The 27,620-nt window shown below is 44.2% G+C and overlaps 1 long non-coding RNA gene across 1 annotated transcript in view; it reads left to right on the top strand.

Moving 5' to 3' along the window:
- The window catches only part of LOC148149982 (uncharacterized), a 73,495-nt gene extending 53,962 nt beyond the window's left edge, over positions 1–19,533 (top strand). Inside the window, exons 3-4 of the long non-coding RNA XR_015757121.1 lie at positions 8,974–9,041; positions 17,990–19,533. This is a non-coding gene — a long non-coding RNA (uncharacterized LOC148149982). The remainder of the gene's footprint in view (positions 1–8,973; positions 9,042–17,989) is intronic.
- The last annotated feature ends 8,087 nt before the right edge of the window (positions 19,534–27,620 follow it).

A 27,620-nucleotide genomic window follows, 5' to 3' on the forward strand; every position in this document is an offset into this window, starting at 1 on the left:
GGGTAGGCTAGGGCCTGGTAGGGCAGGGCAGGGCAGGGTAGGTTAGGGCCAGGTAGGGTAAGGTCAGGTAGAGTATGGTCGGGGAAGGTAGTGCCAGGTAGGGTAGGGTAGGGTCGGGTCGGGTAGGGTAGGGCAGGGCAGGGTAGAGTAGGGCCGAGTAAGGTTGGGCCGCATAGGGTAAGGTAGGGCCGGGCAGGGCAGGGCCGGGCAGGGTAAGGTAGGGCCAGGTAGGGTGGGGCAGGGTAGGGTAGAGCCGGGTAGAGTAGGGTAGGGCCAGGTAGGGTATGGTAGGGTAGGGTCAGGTAAGGGAGGGTAGTGTAGGGCTGGGTAGGGTAGGGTAGGGCACGGTAGGTTAGGGCTGGGTAGGGTAGGGTCAGGTAGAGTAGGGCCGGGGAAGGTAGTGCCTCGTAGGGTAGGGTCGGGTAAGGTAGGGGAGGGCAGACTAGGGTAGGGCCAGGTAGGGTAAGGCTGGGTAGGGTAGGGTAGGGTAGGGTAGGACCGGGTAGGGTAGGGTAGAGTAGGGTAGGTCCGGGTAGGGAAGGGTAGGGTAGGGCCGGGTAGGTTATGGCCAGGTAGGGGAGGGTAGGGTAGGGCCAGGTAGGGTAGCACAGGGCACGGTAGGTTAGGGCCGGGTAGGGTAGGGTAGGGTAGGGCCAGGTAGAGTAGGGTAGGGTAGGGCCGGGTAGGGTAGGGTAGAGTAGGGTAGGTCCGGGTAGGGAAGGGTAGGGTAGGGCCGGGTAGGTTATGGCCAGGTAGGGGAGGGTAGGGTAGTGCCAGGTAGGGTAGCACAGGGCACGGTAGGTTAGGGCCGGGTAGGGTAGGGTAGGGTAGGGCCGGGTATGGTAGGGCCGGGTAGGGTAGGGTAGGCTAGGACCGGTTGGGGTAGGGTAGGGTAAGGCCAGGTGGGGTAGGGTAGGGTAGGACCGGTTAGGGTAGGGTAATGTAGGGTAGGGAAGGGTAGGGTAGGGCCAGGTAGGGTTGGGTAGGGTAGGGCCGTGTAGGGAAGGGCCACGTAGGGCAGTGTAGGGTAGGTCCAGGTAGATCAGGGTAGGGTAGGGCCGGGTAGGGTAGGTCCGGATAGAGTAGGGTCCAGGTAGGTCCAGGTAGGGCTGGGTAGGGTAGGGCAGGGCAGGGTAGCGCAGGGCAGGGTAGGATAGGGCCAAGTAGGGTAGGTCCGGATAGAGTAGGGTAGGGCCGGGTAGGGTAGGGTAGGGTAGGTCCGGTTAGGGTAGGGTAGGGTAAGGCCAGATGAGATAGAGTAGGGTAGGGCCGGTTAGGGTAGGGACGGGTAGGGACGTGTAGGGTTGGGTTGGGTAGGGCCATGCATGGTAGTGGCAAGTAGGGCCAGGCAAGGTAGGGCTGGGTAGGGTACGGTAGGACTGGGTTGGGTAGGGTAGGGCCAGGTAGCATAGGGTAGGGCCGGGTAGTGTAGGGTAGGGTAGGGTGGGGCCGGGTAGGGTAGGGTAGGGTAGGATAGTGTAGGGTAGTGTAGGGCCGGGTAGAGTAGGGCCGGGCCAGGCCGGGTAGGGTAGGGTAGTGCCGGGTAGGGTGGGGCCAGGTAGGGTAGAGTAGGGTAGGGTAGGGTAGGTCCGGCTAGGTTTGGGTAGGGTAGGGCCGGGTAGGGCCAGGTAGTGTAGCGTAGGGTAGGGCCGGGTAGGGTAGGGTAGGGTAGGGTCGGGTAGGGCCAGGTAGTGTAGCGTAGGGTAGGGCCGGGTAGGGTAGGGTAGGGTAGGGTCGGGTAGGGCCAGGTAGCGTAGGGTAGGGCCGGGTAGGCTAGGGCCAGGTAGGGTAGGGTAAGGCCGGGTAGGGTAGGGCCAGGTAGAGTAGGGTAGGGTAGGGCCGGGTGGATAGGGCCGGGTTGGGTAGGGTTGGGTAGGTAGGGTATGGCCTGGTACTGTAGGGTCAGGTAGGGTATAGTAGGGTAGGGCCAGGTAGGGTAGGGTAGGCCCTGGTAGGGTAGGGTTGGGCCAAGTATGGTAGGGCCAGGTAGGGTAGGACTGGGTAGGGTAGGCTAGGGCCTGGTAGGGTAGGGCAGGGCAGGGTAGGTTAGGGCCAGGTTGGGTAGGGTCAGGTAGAGTAGGGTCGGGGAAGGTAGGGCCAGGTAGGGTAGGGCCGAGTAGGGTAGGGCTGCATAGGGTAGGGCAGGGCAGGGCCGGGCAGGGTAAAGTAGGGCCGGGTAGGTTAGGGCAGGGTTGGGTAGGGCCTGGTAGGGTAGGGTATGGCCGGGCCGGGCCGGGTAGGGTAGGGTAGGGTCAGATAGGGTATGGTAGGGTAGGGTCAGGTAGGGGAGGGTAGTGTAGGGCTGGGTAGGGTAGGGTCAGGTAGAGTAGGGCCGGGGAAGGTAGTGCCTGGTAGGGTAGGGTCGGGTAGGGTAGGGGAGGGCAGGCTAGGGTAGGGCCAGGTAGGGTAAGGCTGGGTAGGGTAGGGTAGGGTAAGGTTGGGTAGGCTAGAGTAGAGTATGGTAGGTCCGGTTAGGGAAGGGTAGGGTAGGGTAGGGCCAGGTAGGTTATGGCCAGGTAGGGGAGGGTAGGGTAGGGCCAGGTAGGGTAGCATAGGGCACGGTAGGTTAGGGCCGGGTAGGGTAGGGTAGGGCCGGGTAGGGTAGGGCAGGGCAGGGTAGGGTAGGGCCAGGTATGGTAGGGTAGGCTAGGACCAGTTAGGGTAGGGTAGGGTAAGGCCAGGTGGGGTAGGGTAGGGCCGGTTAGGGTAGGGAAGGGTAGGGTGGGGCCAGATAGGGTTGGGTAGGGTAGGGCCGGGCAGGGTAAGGTAGGTAAGGGTAGGGTAGGGTAGGGCCACGTAGGACAGTGTAGGGTAGGTCCAGGTAGAGCAGGGTTGGGTAGGGCCGTGTAGGGAAGGGCCACGTAGGACAGTGTAGGGTAGGTCCAGGTAGAGCAGGGTAGGGTGGGGCAGGGTAGGGTAGGGCCGGGTAGGGTAGGTCCGGATAGAGTAGGGTCCAGGTAGGTCCAGGTAGGGCTGGGTAGGGTAGGCCGGGTAGGATAGGGTAGGGTAGGACCGGTTAGGGTAGGGTAGGGTAGGGCCAGGTGGGGTATGATAGGGTAGGGCCAGTTAGGGTAGGGTAGGGTAGGGTAGGACAGGGCAGATTAGGGTGGGGCCAGGTAGGGTAGGGTAGGGTAGGGCCGGGCAGGGTAGGGTAGGGCAGGGTAGGGAAAGGCCACGTAGGGTAGGGTAGGGTAGGGCCGGTCAGAGTAGGGTAGGGCAGTGTAGGGTAGGTCCAGGTAGAGCAGGGTAGGGTAGGGTAGGGCAGGGACGGGTAGGGTAGGGTAGGGCCGGGTAGGGTAGGGCCGGGTAGGGTAGGGTAGGGCCGGGTAGGGTAGGGCCGGGTAGGCTAGAGTAGGATTGGGCCGGGTAGAGCAGGGTAGGTCAGGGTAGGGCCGGTTAGGGTAGGATAGGGCAGGGTAGGGTAGGGCCAGGTAGGGTTGGGTAGGGTAGGGCCGTGGGGGGTGGGGCCATGTAGGGTTGGGTAGGGTAGGGCCGGGCAGGTTAGGATAGGGCCACATAGGGCAGGGTAGGGTAGGGCCACGAAGGGCAGAGTAGGGTAGGGTCAGGTAGAGCACGGTAGGATAGGGCTAGGTAGGGTAGGGTAGGTCCGGGTAGGGTAGGGCTGGGTAGGGTAGGGCCTGGTAGTGTATGGCCAGGTAGGGTAGCGTAGGGTAGGGCCGGGTAGTGTAGGGCCGGGTAGTGTAGGGCCAGGTAGGGTAGGGCCAGGTAGGGTAGGGCCGGGCCAGGTAGGGTAGCCTAAGAAGGTAAAAGTTGAGATGTGGGGTGGGGATTGAAAGAAAATCTGCTGCAATGAGGGAAAAAAAAGAATGAGAAAGGAAAAGGTATTAGTGAGTAAAGGAACTCTGATTGGAGCATCTTACTCTGCCATCATCTTGTCCATCTTCCTTTAATTCTGCTCCTTATTGAGAAATCTCACAGACCATCAAAGACTGAAACAGGGATTCAGTGGAGGTAATGCCATTGAATGACAAGGGCTAATGGTTAGATTCTCTCTAGTTGAAAATGTCATTGCCTGGAAATCATGTTATTCACCACTCATCACCACTTATTAAGACCCCTCAAGTAAACTTAGCTATTACCTGATTAATGATGAAATCTGGCCAGGATTTCAACCAACAGTCTGTCTGGAAGCTCCATGGTTCAGTTCATGTGCAGGGTTTTCTTCGAAGTTCTGCTGTTGAATTTTTCTGGTGTTGGATTCTTATACAGTTTTCTCTCTTTTCAGTTTGTGGTGTGACATTATTTATAATGCTTAGATTCTTTAATCCTCAATGTTGGAGAGGATTACTTCGCCTTCTGATCAGAGATAGTTCCTTTGTTCCTTGCTACATTTGGGGTTTGATGTCTGTTTAAAACACAGCTTTTTCCTGCAATTAACCCCTTTACTTCAGAATATTAGTTCTGCAGGAATGTCTTAATTTGTCATGAGGCAGTAGATTATCAAATAAATATTATCACCTCTCTCCCAGGAAACTGCTTGTTGATGTTATTTCTTTCCAGTGATCATCCACTCACACGTTGTAATAACACATTTAAAATAGTTTCTTGATTGTTCCTTTCATCTCAAAAAAACAGTTCATTCCAAACAGTTATTCCTTCAATCTATGTGTAAGTTTTCTCCGGACTGACCCTTCCAATTCACAAACATTTATCAAAGTTCTGAAGTCCACATTGTCACAGTCTTCATCTCTGCAGGAGTTCCTCAGAATACTGTCTGAGGCCCAGCAATATTGAGCTGTTTTGATGACTCCAACATAATGTCAGAAATGATTATTTTACTGATCACAGTGGTCAGTCTTACTCACAATTGTTCAGATACTAAAGCTGTCCTTGTTCCTTGTGACAAATGCTGCAAAACATTGATGTTGCTCTGATAAGTGGGGAATAACATGATTTCCAGGGAATGATATTTTCAACTAGAGAGAATCTAACTATTACCCCTTGTCATCCAATGGCACTACCTCCACTGAATCCCTGACCATCAACATCCTGTGTTCTACCATTGATCATAAACAGACCTGGTTGAGCTACAGTATAAAACAGTAATATCCTTTATTCCATCAGCATCTAACCTTTAATGGAATGGAAAATGTAATTAATGGAAAACTTTAGCACAGAAAAACAAATTATTTGCAATTGACACTCCAGACCCACTGGCAGACTTTCGAGGACTTAATTTTTGATCTGTAATGAGCCAGGTAGCAGAGTTCTGTGGTGAAGCCCTATTGCTAATTTCCCATGACCATGAGAAACAGATTACATTGTCTCCCGCAGTTGTAACATCCTCCCCTTGTGGCCTTTTCAGACTCCAGGCTGTTGCCCAGATGGTTCACAGCAGGAATTATAAACCGTCCTCCAACTCATCGACCTGGCTCTCGAGCCACATTAGAGACTCTGGTCCTTTGTCTGTCTGTCTCGCCCTCTCTGGGTTTCAATTCCCAATTTGCAAAAGATGCTGTTCCTTGTACAGAGGGGTCTAAAGGGGCTGATTAGGTCCCTTGCTGCTTTGTGCTCTTCATCGTTTCCTGCAGCAGAGGTCCTGTTACAGGGCTGAAGTTTAATTTTGCAAGTAAAGGCATGAAAGAGGAGGACAAACACCACTTTGGTGGGTTCTATGATTCTAAACCAGGCACATCCTCTTGGATTGCTTAGATATATTCCAGGAAGTTTCAGGGACCAGAATATAAATGAACACATCCATTGAATCACTTTTTTCAGTGATTAGTAATAACGGATCTTGCTTTGCTGCCAATTAATCATAGAATCCCTACAGTGTGGAAACAGGCCCTTCAGCCCAACAAGTCCTCACCGATCCTGCGAAGAGTAATCCACCTAGACCATTCTCCAACTCTATTACTCTACATTTACCCCTGACTAATGCACCTAACCTACACATCCCTGAAAACTATGGACAATTTAACATGGCTAATTCACTTAACCTGCACATCTTTAGACTGTGGGAGGAAACTGGATCACCCGGAGGAAACCCAGACATGTGGAGAATGTGCAAACTTCACACAGGCAGTCGCCCGAGGCTAGAATCGAACCTGGGTCCCTGGCGCTGAGGCAGCAGTGCTACCCACTGAGCCACATTGTGACCCCTATTATCAAAAGACTTAATTAATATTTAAACCACAAGGCAAACTATGCTAAGTTCTGACTTCACATGCTTCAAGATCCTAAAATATCAAAACAGTATAAACTGTCATATAAAAATCAGACTCTGAAGTTATTGAGCTTGATATTGAGTCCCAGTGGCTGCAGGGTTCCCAAGCGGAAAATGAGGTGCTGTTCTTCCAGCTTGCACTGAGCTTATCTGGAGCACTGCAACAAGCCCGATGTTAGCGAGGGAACATGTTAATGTGTTCAAATGGCAACAACCTGGATGATCTAGGTCATTTTTGCAGACACAAAGTAGGTGTTCTACAAAGCGGTCATCCTGTCCACGTTTCACCTCCCCAGTATACAGGAGACCACATTGTGAGTGATGAATACAATAGAATGGATTTAGCAGGTACATCACTACTTCACTTGGAGCCTTGCATGGTGAGGAGGGAGGAGGTAAATGGCCAGACGTTAGATCTTCTGTGCTTGCATGGGAATGTCCTGTGGATTCGGGGAAGATGCTGAAAGTGGGGGAGTAGTAGACCAGGTTGTCCTGGAGGAACAGCATCTCATCTTTTGCTTTGGGAAGCCTGCATCCTGTAGGACTCCATATCAAGTTCAATAACTTTTGAGCCCGATTCCATCCTTCCATGTTTTCTTAACATACCCCCACACCCTGGTCCTGTCATGACATGTATTGCTTTCAGCACATCCGACCTATTCTCCTCTACTCTCAGTTCTCATGATCAGTTATTCAGCTTCTCTTCAGTCCTGACTCACTATCAGCAATCCTCTTGTCTGCCTACACCTTTCATACCTCTCATTCCCTGGGCACCTACCTGCTCATCTCTTCCTAGACCAGCCCCCAACCCTGTCTTCAGCATAAATATTACTTTTTCCTTATCATTAGACTCGAAATGTTAACTTTGCTTCCTCCCCACAGATGCTGCCAGACTTGCCAAATTTCTCTAGAAAAATTAGTTCAGCAAGAACATTTGGACATTTTTGAATAGCATGGAAATTTGTTGATTTTTAGTGAATGTGTGGATTTTTTTTTACCCTAGAAAGCTGTAGATGCTGAGTATTTAAGAATATTCAAGGATAACATGTCCATACTTTCAATCAGTAAGAGAATTAAGGGTTTTGAGGAAAAGCAGGAAAGTGGAGTTGAGGATGATCAGACTCATGAGATGATGATCTCATTGAATGGCAGAGCAGACTTGAAGGGCTGAACGGCCTACTTCTGCTCATGTGTCTTATGTTCATGTCAAAATGCAGTAAGACCTGGACAATATCCAGGCTTGCGCTGCGTTTAATTGAAGCCTTGCCATTTCAATCTTTCTTGAATAATAGTCAATTAGGACTAAATACATCTTCCCTGTAAAATTTAACAAATCTGTTGCTAGCCTTTCCCATGGCCTTTCCAGAAATCTTGATGAAACCAGGCTCTGTAAGGCACTTGGCTCAGTCTGAGACACATTTGGCACAACAAAGTATAATCCTGATGTGGAGAAGTATAATCCTGTGTGTCTTTCGATATGCCTAGCCACCACACTGGCTGTTGTCCGTTTGTTCATCAGTTTGTGATTTTACCTCGATGCCCTTTATGGAGTTTCTGTAGGATTTTTTTGTTGCATTGACTTTGATACAACCATTTTATGTTTGTACACCAATAAAACTTCCATTATTGTGAACTGTTGGTTTTGCTCACGGTACCTGTTCAGTGCTTGATGAAGGAGTTTTCTGACCTTTTGTACACTACTTGTCATATGTTTTGAGCTGCATGAATTTGTTTTGAGTTTGCCTTCAGTTGTAGTAATATGTTGGTTATAGCTGTAGAATAAGACTCTGCTTCTTCTACAAAAATAAGATCTTTTTCTGTTCAAGCATATGCTGATGTCGAGAGTGTATTTGCTGTTATTTACATGTTGTAAACTTATTCCATCATTATATTTCACGTTAAGCCTGAATTTTTGTATGTATAAAAGCTTGTTTGAGATTTCTTTCAATCTCACTGATGCCAACATCCTTAGTGAAAATTTCAGTCCCATGAGATAGTCTCCTAACCATACACATCGCAGGTATCTGCTAATGTTTCCTTATCCATGGTTACTCTGACCAAGCTCCATGAAAGTTCTGAAAGTAAAATAGACAGCACCTTCCAAACCCATGACCACTTCTATCTAGAAGGACAAGGACAGCTGATGCAGGGGAACACCACCACCTGAAAGTTCCCCTCCAAGCCATTCACTATCCTGACTTGGGAAAAAAATATCGCTGTTCCTTCAGTGTCGCTGGGTCAAAATCATGGAATTCCAAGCCTGGGGGCATTGTCGGTCAACCTAAAGCAGGTGGACTGCAGCGGTCCAAGGAGGCTTCTCACCACCACCTTCTGAAGGACGATTAGGCACGGGCAATAATTGCTGGCCAGCCAATGACACCCATGTCCCATAAGTGAATTTTTAAAAGCTCATTTTCATATTCTATAAGTTTACACTTGAGAAAGGACTGTTCATAATCCTGTGGCACAAATGCTGTAGTGAATAATTTTGGTTTGTAATGTACTAGGATTTCAGTAGAAAGTAGCTTCTCTTTCAGCTTTTCATTTGCCTTGGGAACAGTCACCACTTGTGTGCACTATTAAAAGACAGTTTTGTCACTGATGACATGACTTCACTTTCAATTGTACAGTTGAAGTGAGATTTAACTTTCCCATTAAAGGATGAGGAATTTTCATGGCAGCATGTTTCTGGCAGATGCTATTGTTGTTTGTTTTTTTGGCCCAAAACACCCAGCTTGAAGGGCTGAATGGCTTACTCTTGCTCTTATTTTCTATATTTTCAAAAGGTCTCCTATCGTCTGTGGCTACCTTGGGAAGAAACCTTCTCACTGATTCATCCTGTCCAAGAAGAACTGTATGTCACGTATGCATTTTGGTAGCAATTAACTGATGAATCTTGTCTTTTTTGGATCCACCTCATCACCTTGTTCTTGGATGATGTGTGCTCCAAATGTATTCACAGTTCTCGATAATTGGAGAACCTCAGTAGATGTAAGGCTGCATTCTGCAGTACTCTGATCATATCCCCGATGCTCTGACCATATCCCCGATGCTCTGACCATATCCCCGATACTCTGACCATGTTCCTTCTTTATTTTGCTCTGCATCAGAATGTCATCCATATGGAAGATGGTTCCCTTCCAGAAATCCAGATATTGCCCTTTGGAAAATTGTTGTTATGCAAGTCCCAAATGGCAGACAGTAAAAGCAATACTGCATGAGTGGTATAACAAATATAGTCAACAATCTTGAGTCTTGGTGTAAGGCCATTAGTGAAAACACACAAGTCACATCCAATTTTCTGAAAATCCTGCTGGTTGCCATTTTTGCCAAACCTCCATCGACAGACCAAAAAGGATACATTTAATTTCCTTCTCTTTTGATTAATTGATTGCGATCCACACACAATCTTAGTTTGTCATTTGCCTTGGGAACAGTCACCACTTGTGTGCACTATTAAAAGACAGTTTTGTCACTGATGATATGACCTCACTTTCAATTGTACAGTTGAACTGAGATTTAACTTTCCCATTAAAGGATGAGGAATTTTCATGGCAGCCTCCAAGCAAAAGGGTTCAATATCTTCCTGCAGAGTAGTGCAACACTCCTCGTTCAATGTGGCTGAATCTTTAAATAGCTGTGAAAATTCTTTTGAAATTTTCTCCTACCTTTGTTCTGAAGTTCAGAATTCACTGTATCTCAGAGGCTTAGACAGATGCTTGCATTTCTGCTCAACTGTGAGGTATACTGATTACTTGGAATGCTTCACTAACATGTTCCACATTTTTCACTTCATGGTAAAGTGCTCCTAGAGATAAAAAAAAATGAATTCACTTGTTTCAGTTTGTAAAGGAGCTATGTTTCTCGTTTAGTTACTGTGGGAAAAGATCTGCCACCCTGCCAACCCACGATAGGCCCACAAAAGCAAAATTGGCCAACAGTACCAGAAAACATCCAGAATGCCCACACAGGCTCACAAGCCAAATCAGACAAGGGAATACATTTCAAGCTGCCACTAACAATGACAGAGCACTACAGATATCACAAAGCCCCAACCCAGCAATACCAAAGCCACACAAAGAGCAGGTCAGACAAAGAGGCACCAGCAAGGACACACTCCAGAACAAGACAAAGGAAGTACCTCACCACTTCAGAGGAGATATGAACACCTACCTGTGAAGAGGAGTGGAACCATCGATACTGTCAGGATGTTGCATTGTTTGAAGGAACATGACATTCATCCAATAACTGTTTTCCACTTAGCATCCTTGTAACTAGATTACTCAATTTCCAGATACATTGCATTTTCCCCAATTCTTAATCAGCCTTATTGTACAGCATTCTTATAAAAACTGGTCTCATCCTCAAGTCTGGGAAGATAAATTCTGAGCTACCTGAACAGACTCTCAGTTTTGTGCCAGCCTAGTCAGTTTCTCTTCCAGTGATATGGCTTGAAATAAACTGTTTGTCAATTTCACTTTGAGCTGTGCTTTGTGATCTCTAACCTATTGGGCAAATTTCTCTCACCGTTCCATACTTATGGAAACTCTTACAATTGTCTTTTATGTTTCTTCCAAGTTTATTCTCCCTTTTCTTTTTTTTTCTCTTAATCAACCTGTTGGTTCTCCTTTGCTGGTTTCTAAACTGCTCTCATCCTCAGGCAGGCAATTTTTCAAACAACATTTTTGATTCCTCATTCGATCTAATGCTATCCTTAATTTGTTTCATTATCCAAATATCCTTTTGTTGGACCTCTTGATCTATTGTGCTCTCTTACCTGAAAAGTATGTTTAACTGCCGCCATTCATTCATTCAATCCTCAAACATTAACCATTGCCAGCCCATTGTCATGCTTTTTCATGCTTATCACTGCCAAAACACTACTCATGACCTTATAGGTTTCTTTAGTTTGATTTAGGACCCTGGTTTTGGATTGAAATACTTCAATTTCTATTCCAATAAAGAATTCCATCATGTTATGGTCACTTTCCTAAACAAAACCTCTCACACCAAGATTGTTAGTTAACCCTTTCTTATCCCATAAAACCAAATCTAGGATAGCTTCCCCTTCTTGTTGGTTCCTCAATGTAGTGGTCTAAAAATGCATATTATACATACTCAGGAATTTTTGCAACACAATATTATTGTATATTTGGTTTGCCCAGTATATGTGCAGATTAAAATCACACATGATAATTGAAGCCTCTTTTTGTGTGCACCTTTAATTTCCCAGTTAAAACCATTTGCTTCCTCACCACCACCATTTGGAGGCCAACGATTGATGTTTCCCCCCTCTTGTTTCTTCTTGCTTCCATCCAGACTGATTCCACATCTAGATTTTTTGCGTCAATATCCTTTCTTGCAATCACATTGATTTTATCTTTCACTAACAGCAACACCACAATTCCTTTTCCATTTTTCCTGTCCTTCCTAAAGATGGAGTCCCCTTGGGTATTCAGTTCCTTGGGTAATCACCCTGCAGTTATGTCTCCATGATTTCAGTCATTTCATAGCTATGTACAATTATTTCTCTTATTAATTCATCCATCTTACTGTGAATGCTCTGTGAGTTCATATCTAGTACCTTTTGTCTTGTCTTTTTGTTTTCATTCTTGCAATGTCAGTATTAAAGCAATATCTTCTCTGTTGAGTTTACGTTCTGTTTCAAACCCTTAAACCTCCAAGTTGATGGTCCAGAATTTGTTTTGATGCTTTTGACCTCAACCAGCCATGAAGTCATCAGCTTTTGTTCTGTATCTTTAATGTCCTGAAAATTTCTCATGTTACATTATTTCTACTTCTCTGAAAATGTTCCTTTTGCACTCCTTTTCTTTGTTTATGAAAGTGCCATTAATTTACAATATTTTCTAAGGTGTCCCAGCTGGCCACACTTAGCACTGGGGGCCAGGGGGTGTGGGGGTAAGGGGGAGGTGATGGCCGACTACCTTAACACCTTAACACTGGACTGTTAGTCCTGAGATCCAGGTAATGTTCTGGGGACCTGGGTTCAAATCTGGCCATGGCAGATTGTGGAATTTGAATTCACTTAAGGGTCTAATGGTGACCATGAATCCATTATTGGAAAACCAACATCTGGTTCATGCTAATGCCCTTAAGGGAAGGAAACTTCCATTCTTACCTGCTCTAGCCCATGTGTAACAGTTCTTAACTGCCCTCTGGGTCAGTGATGCTCTCATTGTGAATGAATGAGAAAACAACTTGGCTGTCCCTCGACTCTTGTGGTTCTATTTGGAGCCTATTGTTGTCGATGATGTTGATTCTCCGCCATTTTGGTATTTTGGCAGGCTTTTGTGAAGGTGGTGACACTATCATGGGACCTACCTGTATGACCATGAGAGAAGAATCCCCAAGGTTTTCTTGCAGTACTGTCTGATTTCAGCTCCATATTTCTGCCTGTGTTGTAAATTGGCTCACCTGTTCCAATGTTAAAACGTCTATGTTGTAGAAAGTCTGACAATTTCTTCTCATTCACACTGACTACTATCCAGTCTCTAATTGATTGGTTATTCAATACTTTGTACCTATAACATCCTTCCAGATGATATAAATCCATTAAAAAGAGCTTATATTGATTCTCTGGAACACTGAAATTGCTGATAAATTCTTGTCCGTTCTATGACTGAATTTCTTTTGGATATAAAATATGCATCGACTGTTTTAATCAATACATCATGTTTCACAGTACTTTCTTCAGTGCTTTACCTGATCAGAACATGTTCAGCTTTGGTCCTGCAACGTATAAAAGTATGACTTGATAACTTTACTCATTCACACACTAATCCACATACTCATTGCAAAGGCTACCGGCCCTGATAACATTCTGGCAATTAGAGTCATGGCGTCATAGAGATCTACAGCATGGAAACAGACACTTGTCCATGGCAGCCACATATCCAACCTAATCTCGTTCCATTTGCCAGCACTTGGCCCATATCCGTCTAAACCCTTCCTATTCCTATACCCATTAAATGCTATAATTGCGCCAGCCTCCACCACTTCCTCTGGCAGCTCATTCCATATATTCACAATCTGTGTGAAAAAAGTTGCCCCTTACGTCCCTGTTATATCTTTCCCCTCTCACTCAAACCTATGCTCTCTAGTTCTGGACTCCCCCACCCTCAGGGAAAAGACTTTGTCTATTTATCCTATCCATGCCCCTCAAGAATTTATAAACCTCTATAAGGTCACCTCTCAGCCTCCGATGCTCCAGGGAAAACAGCATCTCCCTATAGCTCAAATCCTCCAACCCTGGCAACATCCTTGTAAATCTTTTCTGAACCCTTTCAAGTTTCACAACATCTTTCTGATAGGATGGAGACCAGAATTGCACGCAATATTCCTGCAGTGGCCTGCTGGAATGTCCTGTACAGCCGCAACGTGACCTCCCAACTCTTATACTCAATGCTTTGATCAATAAAGGAAAGCATACCAAACATCTTCACTCGCCTATCTACCTGCGACTCTACTTTCAAGGAGCTATGAGCCTGCACTCTAAGATCTCTTTGTTCAGCAACCAGGACCTTACCATTAAGTGTATAAGTCCTATTCTGATTTGCTTTTCTAAAATGCAGCACCTTCATTTATCTAAATTAAACTCCATCTGCCGACTCCTCAGCCCTTTTGCCTGTTTGATAGTTGCACTCCGATGTCCAGTGATGCATGAACTGAAACAGCAAAGGCAGTAACTGTGCAGATTCACTGCTGTGTCAGATAGCAGTGTAGGTTTCTTTCTTTCTCTCCCTCACTGGCCATGTGGTTGCTGCCTTTTGTCTGTCTTTCTACTTTTAAAAGTGCCATTGTTTTGATCTGTTTTTCCCCAAAGTTCCAAAACAATGCAACAGCATATAAAACAGTAATTGCTGCTCCTCGAATTTGAGGAAATCACCTGCAACACCTAAAATCCCTCAAAAAAAGGAGCTGCTCTTACAGCCACAATTCTTTTCCCCACCTTCCATCAATTATACTGAAGATGTGTGCTCCAGACCTTGCTGTTCCCCTCACCAAGCTCTTCCAGTACAGTTGGCATCTTCCTGACAATGTGGAAAATTGCCCAGGTATGCCTGTACATTAAAAAAAAGGACAGACCCAAATCAGCCAATTACTACCCATCAGTCTATTCACAATTGTCAGTAAATTGATGGAAGATGTCATCAACAGTGTTATCAAGCAGCACCTGCTCAGTGACACCCAGTTTGTGTCTCAGAAGAGCCACTCAGCTCCTGATCTCACGACAGCCTTTGTTCAAACACGGACAAAAGAGCTCAAATTCAAAGGTGAGGTAAGTCTCTGTGATTGCAGTAACATCATAGTCCCAGGCACCAATCCAAGCCCTAAGTTTGTCTGCCTTACCCACTGTACTCCTTGCATTAAAACATACACTTCAGGCTGCCAGTTCTTTTGCACTCATCTGCTCTCTGCCTACTCTTCCCCCTATTAATGCTAACTTCATGATACTATTCCTTACAGTCTCCAGTTTCCACCTCACTATCTACTAGTTTTCTCTTCTGGTTCCCAGTGCCTGCCACATCAATTTAAAACCTCCCAACAGCAGGAGCAAAAACTCCCCCAAGGACATTAGTTCCAGTCTGGTTCAGACGTAGACCATCCAATTTTTAATAGTCCCACCTTCCCCAGAACCGATCCCAATGTCCCACTAACCTGAACCCCTCCCTCCTAAACCAACCCTCAAGCCATGTGTTTGTCCTGCCTATTCTTTCCTTTCTATGCTGGCTAGCATGTGGCACTGGTAGCAATCCCGAGATCACTACCTTTGAGGTCCTAGCTCCCTGAATTCTGCTTTCAGGACTTCATTGTGTTTTTTACTTATATCATTGGTGTCTATATACACCACGACAACTGGCTGTTCACCCTTCCCTTTCAGAATGCGCTGCAGCCAATTGGTGACATCCTTGACCCAAGCACCTGGGAGGCAACATACCATCTGGGAGTCTCGTTTTTGGCCACGGAACTGCCTATCTACTCCCCTTACAATAGAAGCTTGACATCATCCAGGACAAAGCAGCCCACTTGATTGGCTCCACATTTACAAATATCCACTCCTTCCCCCACTAACACCAGTGTATACTATCCACACGATACACTGCAGAAATTTACCAAAGATCCTTAGAAAGCATCTTCCAAACCCACAACCACATCCATCTAGACGGACAAAAGTAGCACATACATGGGAACACCACCCCTGTAAGTTCCCCTCCAAGCCACTCACCATCCTGACTTTGAAACATATCACTGTCACAGGCTCAGCATCATGGTATTCCCTCTTGAAGGCTACTGTGGGTCAACCCACAGCAAGGGGACTGCAGCAGTTCAAAAAGGCAGCTTACTACCACCATCTCAAATGCTGGTCCAGATAGTGACGCTCACATCCCATGGATGAATAAAAAGCAAAGTTATCCTAAAAATGTTCTATCACCCTGAAACTGCAACTTCCAGAGCTTCCATTTATGGTCTTTACATCTTATCAAATGGCTGAGGTAATGGTAATGTCTCTACTGGAGCTACCATCCTGACATATTATTGTGCAAGACTGACCTGGGTCAGCCTTTCCCCCTTAATGTCTAGATATTCCAATCCTGCCTTTCTCATCTTCAAAGTATTGCCTGTTTGTGGCTGGCTTCAAAGATTTCTGAGTTCCTCGTTTGCCAACTGGTGCCTTCCCACCATATTGTCCCAGCATGGAAGTCCTCCAAGATTGTTTAACCTTACCATTTCGAGTCTTCTTCTTTTCCAGCTTTTGTTCTTCTCAATGACTTTCTGGTCTGCCTTTGGAGTCAGCCTGCATTTCTCTCAGTTGCAACTTTAATGTCTTCTGAGGTCCTGCCCTGCCTCAGGAGCCTTCACTTGTCAGCTCTGTCATTTTGATTCTGTATTAACTTCAGATTCTGGCTTTGGAGGCTGTTCTCTCTAACAGCCACTGTGTTCTCTTTTTCTTTGAAACCAATAATGCTCCCACACATTAAGACACTACAGGCTACTTAATTCTTATTTTCAAGTAAGACTCTTCAACTCCTTATGTATCACAGTGGATTCTCAAACACTCTGTAGTGTACTGTCTAAGACATCTCTCTTCATGTTCTTCTTCAAGACTGGTAATAGAGTCATAGAGGTGTACAGCATGGAAGCAGACCCTTTGGTCCAACTCGGCCGTGCCGACCAGATAAACCAACCCAATCTAGTTCCACCTGCCATATCCCTCCAAACTTTCCCTATTCATATCCCCATCCAAATGCCTTTTTAAATGTTGCAATTGTACCAGTCTCCACCACTTCCTCTGGCAGCTCATTCCATACACATACTATCCTCTGTGTGAAAAAGTTACCCCTTAGGTTTATATATTTCCCCTCTCACCCTAAACCTATGCCCTCTAGTTATGGACTCCCCCACACCAGGGAAAAAGACTTTGTCTATTTATCCTATCCATGGCCCTCATAATTTTGTAAACCTCTATAAGGTCACCCCTCAGCCTCCAACGCTCCAGGGAAAAGAGCCCCAGCCCCTCCTGATAGCTCAAATCCTCCAACCCTGGCAGTATCCTTGTATATCTTTTCTGAACCCTTTCAAGTTTCACAACATCTTTTTGATAGGAAGGAGACCAGAATTGTACACAATATTCCAACAGTGCTGGAAAAGCACAGCAGTTCGGATGCTGCCTGACCTGCTGTGCTTTTCCAGCACCACTCCGATCTAAACTCTGGTTTCCAGCATCTGCAGTCCTCACTTTTGCCTAATATTCCAACAGTGGCCTAACCAATGACCTGTACAATGCAATATGACCTCCCAATTCCTGTACTCAATACTCTGACCAATAAAAGAAAGCATGCCAAACACCTTTTTCACTATCCTATCTACCACTTTCAAGGAGCTATGAACCTGCACTCCAAGGTCTCTTTGTTCAGCAACGCTCCCTAGGACCTTACCATTAAATGTATAAGTCCTGCTAAGATTTGCATTCCCAAAATGCAGCACCTCGCATTTATCTGAATTAAACTCCATCTGTCGCTTCTCAGCCCATTGGCCCATCTGGTCCAGATCCCTTTGTAATCTGAGGTAACCTTCTTCACTGTCCACTACACCTCCAATTTTGGTGTCATCTGCAAACTTACTAACTGTACATCTTATGCTCGCATCCAAATCATTTATATAAATGACAAAAAGTAGAGGACCCGTCTCCCCTCTCTTCCTGAAGTCAGAGTTATGTGAGCAATTACATAAACAAAGTTTACACAAATCTCATTATGCCTCAGCATGGTTCTCTGAAATGCGGTAAATTGGAAATCGTAAATGACTTTTTCCTCCTATAACCTTAACTTGTGGCTTAGTGCAATATTGTAATTGACTATGCAAAAACAAATATTTTTCAGATGAATCTCCCTACATGAAATTATTCTTTGGATTGTAATGTTGCTAGTTTCTGATCAGGAAACAGCTGAAGGGCTTATGCCCAAAACACTGATTCTCCTGCTCCTTGGATGCTGCCTGACATGTTGTGCTTTTCCAGCACCACATTCTCAACTCTGATCCTCAGCATCTGCAGTCCTCACTTTCTCCATGTTTCTGATCAGACCCAGTTATAAGGCCATGGGGCTGCTCGCTGATTGCATGACATAAGCTGGCCATTCTAACTTGTATCTTGTGCACTCGTAATGTGTGAAAAATATTTCTGACATTTTCAATTGTATTCTAGACTGTTCAAAGGAGGTGACTGGTTGACACTGGAGTCTTAGGAATGTCTTGAAATTTATTTTGTTTTGACTACTTCAGAATCGGAATGGACATGTGTTCCACGACATTCGACCTGAAGTAGGAAAGCCAATGGATGGATCAAAGACAACAAGACATCAATATCTTTCAAAGGAAAATTATCAGGATGAAGTCACTGCAAAAAAAAATCATGATGGAGACATTTTTTTCTGGCAAAATATTCCTTTGGCTTAAATTAAGAGTTTATTCATTGCCTCGATGAGATCATTACTGAGCATTGGAAGGAAAAATCCAAGAAAAAATCTTGACACAGCAATGAGGTTCAGTTTTCTTTAAAAAAAAACATCAGCTTTTAGCAATTAACCTTTTTTGCATGATATGGCCCTATTGGCTGGTGGAATTCTGAAGAGCAGAAAATAAAAACACTAAATCCTTGATTATTTTATATTTCTTCTTGGGACTGAGCACTATACTGAAACAATGTATTCAGTGTGGCAACATTGTGAGAGATTTGGGTGCATTGATAGAAAAGTAGCCATTGTATAACTGTTGCCATTACAATTGGCAGCAAAGCCAAAGGTACAATGTGTCCCACCTTATTATTCTGAAAAGTTTAACTGGTGTCTGTCCTGTCCAGTAAAATCAAACAATCAAGTGAATTCAGGTTTAAGAGTTTAGCTGCTCTCTGGATAAGTGCTTACAAGGTGAGGTCTGGTGTTAGTGACCTCATCTCGAGATGTTGACTATTTTAGTTTTGCCTCATTAGATTGGTAAAGAGCCCAAATCAATAACATCCTTTTAGCAGTCTGAGGGACTGTTCATATAGTCATATTGATCTTTGTGCATAAATTACGAGTATAGAGGGATTAGCTAGACTTGTATTTAGTGCATTTTGTTTTCATCATGCCTTCTTAACAAAATCTGGAAAATAATGTACTTTGTTCCATATATTTGTACATGTACAGTCCTAAAGTACTGCTTTGTCTAATTTTTAGATGTCAGATGATACTGTTCATAAGAACACTAGACGCAAAATAACACCATGGCGCCTGTTCCAGTTGCTTGAAATCAGCCAAAAAGTTAAAGAAAAGGGTAATGTCCCTGCATCAGTAATTACTGGATCAGATATGTCTAACTCCCATAGACCTCTAACCTCAAATGATTTTAACAAGGAAAGGCAGTCAGTAATAACTGTCTGACAGTGTTTGCAACACTGAAGCACTTAGGGTTTAAGTCAGCACTGGAGAGGTCTTCAATAAGTAATGGAGGTTATTCACAGCCACTTTTAATTACTCTGCTTTCGAAATGGTTTTGAAGGTTTGATAATGTTGCAGGACACCAATGTTAAAGGTCTCATTGTTTCTCAGGCTACTGTCAGACATGTTCTTCTGCATTGTGCATTCTCAGACATGAACAGTGCTAATATAAGCTGAGGCAAATATTGGTCACTCCTGACAGTGCTCCAGTTTTCTGGCTTTCCTACTGCAACTGTGATACACGCTCTTGATTAGGAATGTCTGTTGACCAATTTTGCAGAGCTGCTATTTTTCTGTTTAAATAAGAAAATGTTCCTCAGGACCTCACTGAAATGCTCCTTAATTAAAGAGAACATATAGTTATTTGGAATTGTAAGACTGATTATTTCTAGAAAAGATATATGTTGTTGAAATGGTTCATCTTACACTAATCAGGGCAATTTTCAAGAATACAAATTTAAGGGGAAAACTAAGATTTATACTGCATTTGAGGAGAGTGCTGTTTGATGGCAGTTGGACTCTGATTGGTCGAGGCTTTACCATGGAGAATGCACCAGTGAATGATGATTGACAGACGGCTACCAGACTGTGTAAATTTTAAACTAGCTCATTTGGCTCTGACTGGCCAAGACATTACCCTGAGAAATGAACCAGCAAATGGCTGTCAACTACTTTGCTGAGTTCAAACAGGCATAGTTCTTTCTGTCTGCAAAGAAAAGGGCCCTATGTATTAATATGTGTAGCCTCCCATACGCACAAGTATGTTACAATGTGCGCCTGAGTAACATCCCTAAATTGCTTTTCAGCATACTTCTTCACACACTGAGGATTATCCAGCAAATATAATCCAATGGTATAGATGCTGTTTTGTCTTTAAATTGGCATTTTTATGAATTGCATTGATGAGTGAGGGATGAAATGCTTCAACAGCACATTTTTCTCAGCAATAACCTCAATTATCTTGACCACAGCTCACTCAACTGTTATTTTAACCTGACTGTTTTTCACTCTGGTTCACCACATTTGTTTATTAGTTTATTTTCTCATAGAATACCAGACAGTAGCTGTGAATGGAGATCAGTAATTAGTCTAAAACCAGGTTGTATGCATTTAATATGAGGGGGGAAAGTTCGATGGAGATGTGAGAGTACATTTTTACATAGAGAGTGGTAGGAGTGTGGAACATGCTGCTGGAGTGGTGGTGGAGGCAGATATGTTAGGGGTGCTTAACAGACGTTTAGATAAGCCCATGAATCTGCAAGGAATGGAGCGATATGGACCTAGGGCAGGCAGAAGGGATTATTTTAATTTGGTGTCATGTTCAGCATAACATTGTGGGTTGAAAGACCCGTTCCTGTGCTGTACAGTTTAATTTTTTATGTTCTAGTGGTATTCTGTAGGGATCAGGGCTAGGAGCTTTATTGTTTGTAATAATATATCAATGATCTGGAGAAAAATATAAGCAGTCTGATTAGGAAGTTTGCGGATGACACCAAAACTGGAGGTTTCTTTTACACAGAGAGTGCCATAACATGCTGCCAGAGGTGGTGGTGGAGGCAGCTATGATAGGGGTGTTTACGGGACTTTTAGATAAGCACCTGAATAAGCAAAAAATGGAGGGATATGGATCAAGGGCAGGCAGAAGGAATTAGCTTAATTTGGCATCATGTTCGGCACAATATCGTGGGATGAAATGCCTGTTCCTGTGTTGTACTGTTCTATGTTCTATATTCTATGTGACACCTGTACAAAACTTTAGTTAGGACACATTTGGAATTTCACGTGCAGTTCTGGTTGCCACACTACCAGAAGGACATCAATGCTTGGGAGAGGGTGCAGAGAAGGTTTACTTGGATGTTACCTGGTCTGGAGGGGTTAGGTATGATGAGAGATTAGATAAACTCAAACTGTTTTCACTGGAATGATGGAGGCTGAGGGCCAATTAAATAGAGATCTAAAAAAGTAATGTGAGGCATAGATAGGGTGGAAAGTCAGCGTTTTTTTTTCCCAGAGTAGAAAGGTAATCTACAAGAGGGCACAGGCTCAAGGTGAGAGAAGGAAAGATTAGGGGAAATGTTCAGGAAAAGTTTTCGCAGAGGGTGGTGGGTGACTGGAATGCGCTGCCAGTAGAGGTGGTGGAAACAGGCACATTAGCAAAGTTTAAGGTTAACTTGATAGAACAGGATATGTTAAGGAGACAAACAGAAGGATAGAAACTGTGTATGGGCAATAAGTAGCAGGTCTAAAGAAGGGTTAGGAATTGGCACAGGCTTGGTGGGCTGATGGGCCTGTTCCTGTGCTGTAATATATTGTATTATATTCTCACACAATTCAAGTTTTCAATAAAGCTGTGCAACATTTTCAGTGAATTGTGAATATTGCTGTTCCAATATGCAATGCCTTGCAGTTAGACAGCACCTTTGACATCCAAAAAACTAACTTCAGTGAGTTGCCATAAAATGGAAACAGTTGTTTAAGCAGTGGAGCTGAAATCAGGAGGGATAGCTCAAACATTGGTCAAAACGTTTGGTTTTTTAAGGAGAATATTAATGGGAGCGATGTAGGAGTGGGAATTCACAAAGAATTCCATGTTCTAGAGCATAGGTGATTAAATGGTGGGGGAGGCATGCAGAAAATGTCTTTAGTTGGAGCAACTAAAAGGAGTGGTTGGACAGCCGGAGGAAGCTCAAAAGATAGGGAGTTGTTGACCATGAACTTTGTTGAACAAAGGTAGAAGAGGCTTAGTGTGGGTTAGAATCTGGGCATCAGATTTTAGATGAGTCATGTTTATGGAGGATGGTCAAAAGAGAGCAATAAAATAGTTGATTCTCAAGCTGATATGGGCATTTCAGCAATTGTTGGCCTGAGGCAGTGTAAAGGTGGATGTGTAATAAAGGGCTAATTATGCCTTTCCTTTAAGAATAGTTATTGACCATCTACAAAAGGCAATATGTCATATTGAGATCTGATGACATGGATCTGGAGCCTGAGCCTAGAAGGATTCAGCAGCATGCCCACTTCTACCATTCCTTGTAAACAGTCATGTTTAATCATATTTGGTTAATATTCACTTACAAGTATAGATTGTTACAGCAGGAGACTTGAAGGAGGGACGTGGAAATAGGCAGGTTCTTTGCTGGTTTGGGGATGTACCCTCATTCTTAGCTAGTCTCGTTCAGTCTAAGGGATGGAGCTGGATATACAGCAGCCTATTGAAGTGGGAAACATAGCGGCTGCACCCATTTGATTGCGGGAGAGGGCTGGTATCAGTCTCCTAATAGTAGACAAACCTCCGTCAACTCAGTTGAAAGGTCAGAAATATGATTAATGTCACAAGGAGCTGAAAATGTGTTGCTGGAAAAGCACAGCAGGTCAGGCAGCCTCCAGGGAACAGGAGAATTGACGTTTCGGGCATAAGCCCTTCTTCAGGAGCCACAAGGAGCCACACACCAGCCTGCAGTGAGTGCATATCTGTGACATGTTTGCAAACCATGAATACAAAGCAATATTAATGACCTCCTATCTTCAAAATAGTATCATTGGCACATGATCATTTCAAGTTGGCATATAGTTGTCTGTAGGTCAGTAGTTTTTGTTGTTTAACTCCTCTGTACAAAAGAGTGGAACAGGAGAATGGCACTTGGATAGAGGCTCTGAACCTTGAAGTTGAGACAGTGACGAGGAGGCGAGTGTGGTTGTGGGAAGTGTGAAGTAGCAGCGAGTGTGAAAGAGTGGAAAAAATCTCCAAGGGAGGACAAAGAGTGTGGTTGTGGGAATGGAGGAGCAAAGTGGAGAGGGCGTGGCATTCTGGGTGAAGTGGAAGGTGATGAGCATTATTAGACAAGATCAGAAACTGAGGGGCCTAAAGGGCAATGCAGTACCGTCTAAAAGTGTATTCAATTCAGGGAACTAGCTGGCAGAGTCTGTACAGGGCTTTGAGATCAACTGCAATATAACATTTATCCCTGCTGAGAGTGATCATGCACAATCATCTTTAAAATACATAGAAGAGAGAGCCAGCTAAACCACCAAAGTTCTGTCATGGCACACGCAATGGTGAGTACTGCTCTGGATCCTAACATTAACATTAAATGAAGAGTGAAGAAAGGAAACAACACTCTTTCTTGCACAATAAAGAAATGGCCCTAACTCCCTGAAACCTTCAATACATGCCAACAGTAAGGTGTGCCAACAGTAAGGTGTGCCAGTACATTTAGCTCCATGACTAAGCTGGTCTCAACAACTAACATGAACACAATGAAACAAAAAACAGAAGTTGCTGGGAAAGCTCAACTGGTCTGGCAGCATCTGTGACCAGAAATCAGAGTTAATGTTTTGGTCCGTGTCACTTCCTCAGAACCTGAGCTTTTCCAACAATTTCTGTCTGTGTTTCTTATTTACAGCTCTTTCACAGTTCTTTCGATTTTTATGAACAAAATGAAAGCACTGTAATGTAAATTACATACACATGAATTTAGCATTAAAAACCATTCAAGTCAGTTTTGATCTCTCAGAAAGTTTATGTAAGTGAAGTTATCGAAGTCATTATACAGAGCCTTCCCTTTTGACAAGGCTCTTGTAGAATCTGTTTGTACCTACTGCATTTTCAGCTCATGACTGGTTTCACCAATGAAGAGCATCTCTGTTGCTGAATCAAATGGGTCTCTTATGAACATCACCCCAATTCAGAATTTTAATTATAATTACACAGGAAGCAAGAATGTTCTGGGCACCTGGTGGAATTTGAATTCAATAAAAATCTGAAATTTGTCTAATGATGACCATGAAATCATTTCCAATTACCAGGGGAAAAAAAAACCATCTGGTTCACTCGAGCCTTTTAAAGAAGGAAACTGCCATTCTTAGCTGGCCTGGTTTACACGTGACTCCACACCCACAGCAATGTTAACTCTTTACTGCCCTCTGGGCAAATAGTGATGGGCAATAAATATTAGCCCAGTCAGAGATGCACTCAATCAATTTAAAGAAGATCATTAATGCCCCTTTCATATGAGCCATTTAATTGGCTGCACAATATGAACAAAAAAAGCAAGAAAACCACATCACTTCTGATGAAAGGACATCAGACTGAAATATTAACTCAATTCTTCTGCACTGATGCTGCCTGACCTGAGATTTTCCAATATTTTTGTTCACGTTTCAGATTTCCAGCATCCAAAATATTTTGCTTGCTCTATAAGAAGGTATAACCATAAATCATACTAATATAAAGAAGAGGTAAAAGGGCTGTAAATCGTTAATTCAGGAGCCCTCCAACTTTGTATTGGTGTGGTACGTCCAAGGTTTCCCAAGTGGAAGTTTGTATACTTGAACCTAGCAGTGGGCTGTGGCCAATTTCTCAAAGTATTTTACAACTGAAAGGTGCTTTTGAAATTTACTTTAATGAGGTGGGAAGGATATTTTCTTAATTTTTCTTGGGATTCCACTTGTAAAGAGTTCTGAGCAGAATGTCGCCCACAAATAGTGTGCCAGATCCACAGGATCACCAAGTTCTCCATTAAAATAGTTTTGAAAGCATCTACGCCGCCCCTCAGAAAGCTGTCTCCAGCAAACCAAGGTGACAATCAGACACATTCAATATGCAGATCCATGTTTGGAAGTGGTTCTGCGGAGATCGATGTTAATAGCTCTGCAATTAAAACATATTAATAAGCAAGGCCAGCTGGTGACCTGGCAGCCAACTCTGGACTTGATTTTCTTTTGAAAACCTTTGCAAAATTTGTCTCTTAACTGAATCCAGAGACATTAACCTGGCAGTAACATGGTTTTAAAGTGACCAAGTCACATTTGGTTAGAAATGTTAAAAATATACATAACCGTTTCTGATTTTAATTGTGACACAACGGCACTTTGGCTATGTCTGGGAGGATTGAGGTCCTGCCTCATGTGCCAAAAACAATGCTAAGGACAGAGTTAGGTCAAGTCACCATAAGTATGGATCCATTGAAGAATGATCCACAGAAACTGCATAATAGAAAATGAATACTATTAAACTTTAGATGCAAATTTTTTCAATTAACTATGAGGAAGGGTCCATTCTGAGGAAGAGTCACTGAACCCGAAACATTAACTCTGCTTTCTAGCCATAATATTGCCAGACCTACTGAGTTTCTTCACATATTCCTGTTTTTGTTTTAGATTTCCAGCATCTGTAATTCTTTTTTTTGTTTCCCTTAGAACCCTGCGTTTGAAATCTAAGCCTGCGTACATGGAGTATTGTTTGGTCATAGCAGAGGGGAAAGGGCATGCTACAACAAAGAAAGGGATTTTCAACTGGGTCATCTCTTCCTCCCTTGTTACTGAATGGTTCCCCAGGAAGTAATAATGTGAAAGGTATGACGATCAGGTTGCCATAAGTGAATGAGTTCCTCTTTTCACTCCTTTACATTGTTTGTAACAGTGTTTACCTTTCTTAAAAGTCAATTCAGCATGTACTTCTCCTCTCAGTACCAGACATCTCTGCAGGAGTTCCTCAGGGTAGTGTCCTAGACCCAACCATCTTCAGCTGCTTCATAAAAGACTTTCCCTCAATCATAAGGTCAGAAGTGGAGAGGTTCACTGATAATTGTTCAACACCATTTGTAACTTGTCAGATACGAAAGCAATCCATGTCTACATGCAGCAAGACCTGGGCAAGATGCGGGTTTAGACTGACAAGTGGCAAGTAACATTTGTGCGAAACAAGAGCCAAGCTATGACCATCTTAAACAGACACCTTTGCTGAGGTGGCACAATTCCTGAAGAAGGGCCTGTGCCCGAAACGTCGAATCTCCTGTTCCCTGGATGCTGCCTGACCTGCTGTGCTGTTCCAGCAATAAAGTTTCAACTGAGGTGGCACAGTGGCTCAATGGTTAGCAGCGCTGTCTCACAGCGCCAGGAACCCAGGATCAACTGCAGCCTCAGGCAACTGTCTGCATGGATTGGTATGTTCTTCCCGTATCTGTGTGGGTTTCCTCCAGTTGCTCTGGCTTCCTCCCACAATCCAAAGATGTGTGGGTTATGTGGATTGGTCATGGTAAGTTGCCTATAGTATTCAGGAGTGTGCAGGTTAGGTGGATTAGCCAGGGGGAATGCAGGGTTACAGGGAATGCCCTTTGGAGGGTTGGCATGGACTGGATGGGCCAGATGGTCTGCTTCCACACTGTAGGGATTCTATGAATAAGAGATTATTTAACAGACATTCCTTGACATTTGAATCCTCCCCCTGTCAATATTCTGGTGGATACCACGGACCAGAAACTGAACTGGACCAGCCATATGAATACAGTGACTACAAGAACAGGTAAGAGGCTGGAATCCTGCAGCAGGTAACTCAGTTCCTGATTCCCAAAGCCTATCCATCATGTCCAAGGCGCAAGTCAGGAGTGTGATGGAGTGCTCCCCACTTGCTTGGATGGGTACAGCTCCAACAGCACTCAAAAAGCTTTCCACAATTCAGGACAAAATAGCCCACTTGATTGCATCACAGCTGCAAATATCCACTCCCTCCACCAGCAATGCTCAGATGCAGCAGTGTGTACCATCTACAAGATGCATTGCAGAAATTCACTGAGGCTCCTCAGACATCACGTTACAAACCCATGACCATTACCATCTAGAAAGACAAGGGCAGCAGATACGTGGGAACCCCACCACCTGCGAGTGCCACCCTTACTCGGAAATATATTCAGGTTTCTTCGGTGCCGCTGGGTCAAACTTCAGGAACTCCGTCTGGAATGATATTGTGGGTTAACCAAAGTACATGGACTACTGCTGTTCAAGAAGGCAGCTCATAACCACCTTCTCAAGGGCAATTGGGGATGGGTAACAATGCTGACCCATCCAGCAACACCCATATTTGATGAACAATCTTTTTAAAAATATAAAATATTCCCACAGAAACATGCTTCCCCAAAACGTATTTATTTTCAGCAAGCTAAGATTAAAGTAAATGTGGAAAAATAAATAAATTATCCTGGATTCCTTTGGTGGTCTTAAATTTCTTGTGGATTTGCAGCTAATTGATTGTTCTTCTGAATTCCTTCTCTTTGAACAGTAATCAGTTCTTTTCTACACTAGGTGCCAGGCACTTGAAGCACCATTTAAATTCTCTATCTTTGTTATATATTTCAAATTGTAACAGAGATACGGTCTGAATGTGAATAAAAAAAATACTGAAAGAGAGCTGACTTTATTGCATCCTGCAGTTCTTCTTGCAGCTGTGTCCTTCTGTAACCAATAGACAAGTCTATAATCATGATCTTTTATAAGAGAGAGTTTTGGTCATGTGACAGTTGGCTATTGGCATACACTGGAGTCAATCCATTGTTAATGAAGGCATTCTAGCCTCCCATTGTCAAAACTATCAAGATGCTATTGAAACAGACAGGGAAGTCTTCAGGTAGGTAAAAACAATGACTGCAGATATCTGGATT

This window comes from Chiloscyllium plagiosum, unplaced genomic scaffold (genome assembly GCF_037043375.1).
Source record: "Chiloscyllium plagiosum isolate Xiang-an unplaced genomic scaffold, Cpla_swu_hap1 HiC_scaffold_5, whole genome shotgun sequence".
In the NCBI taxonomy this organism is placed as follows: domain Eukaryota; kingdom Metazoa; phylum Chordata; class Chondrichthyes; order Orectolobiformes; family Hemiscylliidae; genus Chiloscyllium; species Chiloscyllium plagiosum.